This window comes from Chinchilla lanigera, unplaced genomic scaffold (assembly GCF_000276665.1).
Source record: "Chinchilla lanigera isolate Chin_1 unplaced genomic scaffold, ChiLan1.0 scaffold00124, whole genome shotgun sequence".
NCBI classification, from domain to species: domain Eukaryota; kingdom Metazoa; phylum Chordata; class Mammalia; order Rodentia; family Chinchillidae; genus Chinchilla; species Chinchilla lanigera.
In genome coordinates this window covers 1,749,536-1,754,494 of record NW_004955525.1, presented here as the reverse complement: position 1 = coordinate 1,754,494, position 4,959 = coordinate 1,749,536, and positions in this window count along the sequence as shown.

The window sequence follows — 4,959 nt, the reverse complement described above, 5'->3', positions numbered from 1 at the left end:
TTTATGATGGTTTCTACGGTATGTGATACTGAATATGTAAACAATGTGTAAAGTGTATAAAAGGTTTTATGAATGAAATAATTTTTGCAAAAGAAAGGGGAGCAGGGGAAGTTGGAGGAAGAAAGGAAGGGAAAAAAGTGTCCATACTCTTATTTTAAATAAACTGCACACACGTTTTTTCTCTGGTGGGAGAAATTGAAAGGATAAATGAAGATAAAAGTGTGCAACAGATGCTGGGAAGGAGGAAGAAAAATTCAAATGGGAAGAGGAACAAAGGATGAGAAATTGGCAAAGGAAGGAAGGGCAAAGAAAAAAGAATAGAAGGAAGAAAATGGAAACAAAGCTTTTGTAAATAAGGATGGGAAGATAGGTTGAAGGGAGGAGAGGTGATTGGGATAAAAGAAAAATCAAGAAATACCATGGACAGAGTCTGTGATTGCTCTTTGAACGGCCCAGGTCTACCTCCTTCACAAGTCCTGAACTGAGAAGCAGAACTAGGCAGGCTGCAACCAGCTCCCACCACCACGGTTCCCAGCTGAAACTCACAGAGAGAGCCAGGTATTTCCCATCCACTTCCTAAGGGAAGAGCAGGCGACCGAGGACTCTGCCCACAATTGCAATCTGAGTCTCTCCCCTCCTTGAAATCGCGGCAGACTGGAATTACTCACTCAGAAGCCCTGGGGACTGTTCTCACCAGTGTTCGCATGGGGCCCTCCCTGAACATGCCCTGAACCAAGTGAGCGAGAGCTCCAGGAGCTGCTGGTCCAGCAGTTCGAGTTTGAGTTTTACTTGAGCCCTGATCCCCTGGTGGGGTTGCAGGCATGGGGAGTCTGTGATTGCTGTCGGTCCGGACCACATCTGGTTCTTGTATGTGTCCTGAACAGAATCAGGTGGGCCACAAACTGTTGATTGTGTAGTTTGTGTCTGGATTTTGAATGTACCCTGAACTGCCTGGGGACATAGGCTAACTGGACCAGGATTGTCATACAAGAGCAACCCAAGTCCTGGTTTTGAACAAGCCCTTAACTGCAAGGGGACACTGGATCAGACAGTCTGCCATCAGCTGAAACCAGTGCCACGTCTGAGATGTGGGATAACTATATACAAATCAACAACTGCCAGAAAACTCCAGACTAAGTAGTGATTCTTAGAAGACACTGAGAGGCAAACTTGACCAACAGGAAAACTAGGGACACTAGAGGCCTTTGCTGTGCAGCCACTGAAGATGGAAAGTGAGCTTTCTGCATCTGGGATAAAACATGACAAGATGAAGGACTAAAACACAATCCCAGAGTTCCTCCCCACTCAGAAGAAGTCCAGGAAACATTGATATAGGAGAACTTGGTAAACACATGCCTGAAATAGCTGAAATGATTGCAATGGAAGTAAAGAAACAACTTCATAAGGCCATAGAAGAGCTGAGATCAGAAATAATCTCTCAGGCAAAAAATGAAATGACAATAATAATGAAAGAACTGCTCAAAACCTCTCAAGAAGAAACATATAAGAAAATAGAAGAACAAAGGCAATTGAAGGAAATGTTAAATAAAAAATATAGAAAGGAAATAGAACACATGAACCAGATTCAAAGACACTTCCAGGAAAACAATGCTTCCATTGAAAGCTGCTAAAACTGCTTGAATGAAGCTGAAGATAGAATTTCAGCTATTGAAGACAGCATGGCAGCTAGTGACCATTAAAGAAAGGATCTTGTAAAAATCAACAAGGAACCAGGAAAAAAATCAATTCAACAGCTGCAAGATGAGGCAAAGAGGAATAATGTACTATTAATTGGAGTAAATGAAACAGCAGGAGACACTACAACTGACATAAAAAGAATATTTGCAGAAATAAAAGCAGAAAATTTCCCAAGTATGGCAAGAGAACATGATAAACAGGTAAATGAGCCATATAAAACTCTAACCAACCACAACCAAAATAAAACTACACCCAGAAATAGAATAGTCAATTTCCCAGATCTCCTGGAAAAGAACAGAATATTAAAAGCTATTAGAGAAAGCAAACACATTACCTATAAAGGAAACCCCATCAGAATCCAAGCAGAATTCTCAGCATAAACCATCCAATCAAGCACAGCTTGGAGCAAAGTATTACAGGTACTGAGACACAACAACTTCCAACCAAAACAGATGTACCCTGCCAAACTATCCCTCAAATTCAACAGAGAAATAAAATATTTTCATGACAAAGTACAATTGAAGAACTTCATGAGTGCCAAACCAGCATTGCAAAGAGTACTAAAAGATATTCTAGACAGAGAAAAGTCTGAATAAAATTTCAAGAAAAATAGTGGAACGGAAACGTTGAGAAGAGCAAGCTAGTAAACAGGTAGAAAAAGTAGGGAACCAACACAAGTATACAACATGACAATGATAAATCAACACATGTTGGTTACAACCATAAATGTAAATGGCCTCAATTCTCAAGTCAAAAGAAATAGACTGGCAGAGTGGATTAAAAATCAAAATCCACCCATATGCTGCATCCAGGAAACACATTACACTCAAAAAGAAATCTATAGACTGAAAGTCAAAGGATGGAAAATAATCCTCCATGCAACAGGAATGCAGAAAAAAGAAGGTGTAGCTATTCTGTTTGCAGACAATGTAAACTTCAAACTGACAACAATCAAAAGAGATAAGGAAGGTCACTAAATACTTGTTAGGAGAAAACTGCAAGAGGATGAGATAACAACCATAAACATGTGTGCAACAAATATCAGAGCTTCAAATTATGTAAGACAAATCTTAATATGCATGAAAACCCATATAATAAATAGCACTATTGTAACAGGGGACCTCAGCACCTCATTGACAGAAAGAGATAGGTGAATTGGATTAAAAAAACAGCAAGGAAATAACAAATCTGAAACAAAGTAGCAAACAAATGGACTTAGGAGATGTATACAGAGTGTTCGACCCCACACCATCAGAATACACATTTTTCTCAGCTGCACATGGGTCTTTCTCTAAAATAGACCACATTCCCGGTACCAGAAAAAAAAAAAAAAAACCAAAAAATTAAAAAAGTAAAATAAAATAGACCATATTCTAGCCCATAGAGCATACCCACCTAAATGCAAAATAACTGAAATTATCCCAAGCATATTATCTGATCACAGTGCAATGAAATTTGAAATGAACAGCAAAAGGAACTGCAAAAACTTCATAAACACTTGGAAATTGAACAACAATCTCCTGAACAACCAATGAGTCACAGAAGAAATTAAAGAGGAAATTAAAAAATACCTACAAACAAATAAAAATGTAAAGACAACTTACCAGAATCTGTGGAAAGCAATGAAAGCAGTCCTCAGAAGGAAATTTATATGGGTGAACTCACACGTAAGGAAAATAGAAAGAGAACAAATAAATAGCCTAATGCTGCATCTTAAACTTTTAGGAAAAGAAGAACAAGTCCAGCCCAAAGCCCAAAGAAGGGAAGAGATTATAAAGATTAGGGCAGAAATTAATGCAATTGACACAAAGAAAACCTTTCAAGAAATAAATGAATCAAAGGGTTTATTCCTTGAAAGAATAAATAAAATTGATAAACCCATAGCGAACCTTCACACAAAAAGGAATGAAAGAACTCAAATTCATTCAATAAGGAATGAAAAGAATGAAATTGCTACAGATTCTACAGAAAATCAGAAGATCATTAATCTCTACTTTGAAAATCATTACTCCCTAAAATAGAAAATTAAGAAGAAACGGACAGATTCCTAGATGTGTAAGAATTACCAATGTTGAGTCAAGAAGTTATAAAATTCCTGAACAATCCAATATCAATCAATGAGATTGAAAACGTGATTAAAAACCTTCTGACAAAGAAAAGCCCAGGCCCTGCTGGATTCACAGCAGAATTTTGGAAGAAATTCAGAGAAGATTTAACCAACTGTCCTCAAACTCTTCAATGAAATTGATAAGGAAACAATTCTCCCTGACTCATTTCTGGAGGCAAGCATTACACTGATACCAAAACCAGAGAAAGACCCAAGGAAGAAAGGAAACTACAGACCAATCTGCCCAATGAATATAAATGCAAAGATACTAAAACAAATACAAGCAAATATAATGCAGCGAATTATCAAGAAAATCATACATCACAACCAAGTCGGATTCATTCCAGGAATGCAGGGTTGTTCAATGTTCACAAATCGATAAATATTATACGTAATGTCAATGGAACCAAAGACAAAAACCACATGATCATCTCAATAGATGCAGATAAAGCTTTTGACAATGTCCAACATGCATTCATGATAAAAACTCTGCAAAAAATAGGAATAGATGGTCTTTAAATTAACCTGACCAAAGCCATCTATGACAATGCAACAGCCAACATCATTCTAAATGCACAAAAACTGAAAGCTGTTACTTTCATTTTGGGAAAATATAAGGATGTTTGCTGTCACCGTTTGAGTTCAACATAGTTCTGGAACCATTAAATATAGCATTTAGACAGGAGAGAGAAATAAAAGGAATAAGGATAGGAAAGGAAGAAGCAAAACTGTCAGAATTTGCAGATGACACCATACTTTACATGGAAGACCCCAAAAACTCCAAAAGAAGACTCCCTGAATTAATAAACAAATTTAGCAGTGTAGCTGAACAAAAAGTCAGCATCAAAAAATTGATAGCATTCTATACACAAATAACAAATTGACTGAGAGAGAAATTAAGGAAACCATAACTTTCAAAATAACATTCAAGACATTGAAAAATTTAGGAAACAATTTAACAAAAGAAGAAAAAGATCTGTTCAATGAAAACTGCAGTACTATGATAAAAGAAATCAACAAGATTTCAGTAAATAGAAAAATATTCCTTGCTAATGAATAGGAAGAACCAACACTGAGAAAATGGTCATACTCACAAAACTGCTGCACAGATTCAATGCAATTCCCATTAAACTAACATTGGCATACCTCACAGA